A 1,236-nucleotide genomic window follows, 5' to 3' on the forward strand; every position below is an offset into this window, starting at 1 on the left:
TAGAGACATTTTGTGGGGGTGGAGTGGGGAATGGGATCAAAAACATTGGGGGAGAGGGAAATGTACTGGACTATGGTGATGACCCGGGTGATTTGGTGATGGGAAGCCCACGGGGATTACAACTGAGATGGAAAAACGCATAAAATGATGTAAAAATAAACTATTATATTATTAATATAATATAGTATATATAGGTATATAGGTTTGAATAGCAGCGTTAAATTCTTCAGCAAACCTGTGACTATCCTCAGTTACCTTAGTAAACTCTTTAACATGGCTTGCAATTCGACCTCGGTCAAGGGAGCACCAGAAATGTGAGGTTTGTCTGAATTCTCTGAAGACTTTGACCTTAAAAGGGCTGGTTTTAATAAGTTCAGAGGAGGAGGGACCCAGAGGATGCTCAAGAGCAAAGGGAGAGGCAGCAAGAAAATGTACTTTTTAAAATTTAAAAAAAGGATTGATTTTATTTATCATACAAGAACTGGAGTAGAGGCCAGAGGTGCAGGGGGCAGCAGTGGGGAGCAGAGCAGGCAGATCCACTGAAGTACACTGCTGAGGGGAGTGAGGCAGCAGAGGTCTGCTGCGCCATGTTCCTAGTGCCCTGGCCCGAAGGAACAGATGCCTCAGTGGCTGGCGATAGCTTGATAGAGCTGAAACTTTAACCCCTTGTGCCACTAGGGAGCCCCAGCAAGGAAATTTAAATGTGGAAACGGAGGGTTTGGAGGACGAGCTCCTGGCTACAGTGGGAAAGAGGAAGGAGGGCCTGAGCACGTGGCGGTTGTGTGTCCAAAGGCAAACAAAGTGGAGAGGAGAAAGAGAGGCTTTTGCTTTTCCTTCATGGTTTCTTTACCTATGTTACTTAAAGTTTTATTTTACAAAGTGGCAATTTTAGATGCTTGATGATGTTTAGAGGCCTTCAATTGAGATAGGCTTTCCATTATTGAGTTTTAGCAATTTCAGAGCCATGACTGTCCAATTCAGTAAAGGAAGTAACTTGAAGGTCAAAAGGTCCCCAGTGGTGGCCCTTAGTATTCTGATTACCTTTGGTTAATTTGGCCCAATCATTTGGAAACGGGCTGCACCCTATGGCCATAGTTGTGCTAAGCCAAGCTGGCAGGTTTCTGATGGAAGACCATCCTGAACACGTTTAGATGACTGGGAATCCAGTTTTCTCTCATTATTAGAGCCAATTCCTAAATGGCCAGTTCCTCTTAGGAAGCCCCCATCTCTCAGAGG

Source organism: Condylura cristata, unplaced genomic scaffold, assembly GCF_000260355.1.
Source record: "Condylura cristata isolate star-nosed mole 26May11 unplaced genomic scaffold, ConCri1.0 scaffold00015, whole genome shotgun sequence".
NCBI lineage: Eukaryota > Metazoa > Chordata > Mammalia > Eulipotyphla > Talpidae > Condylura > Condylura cristata.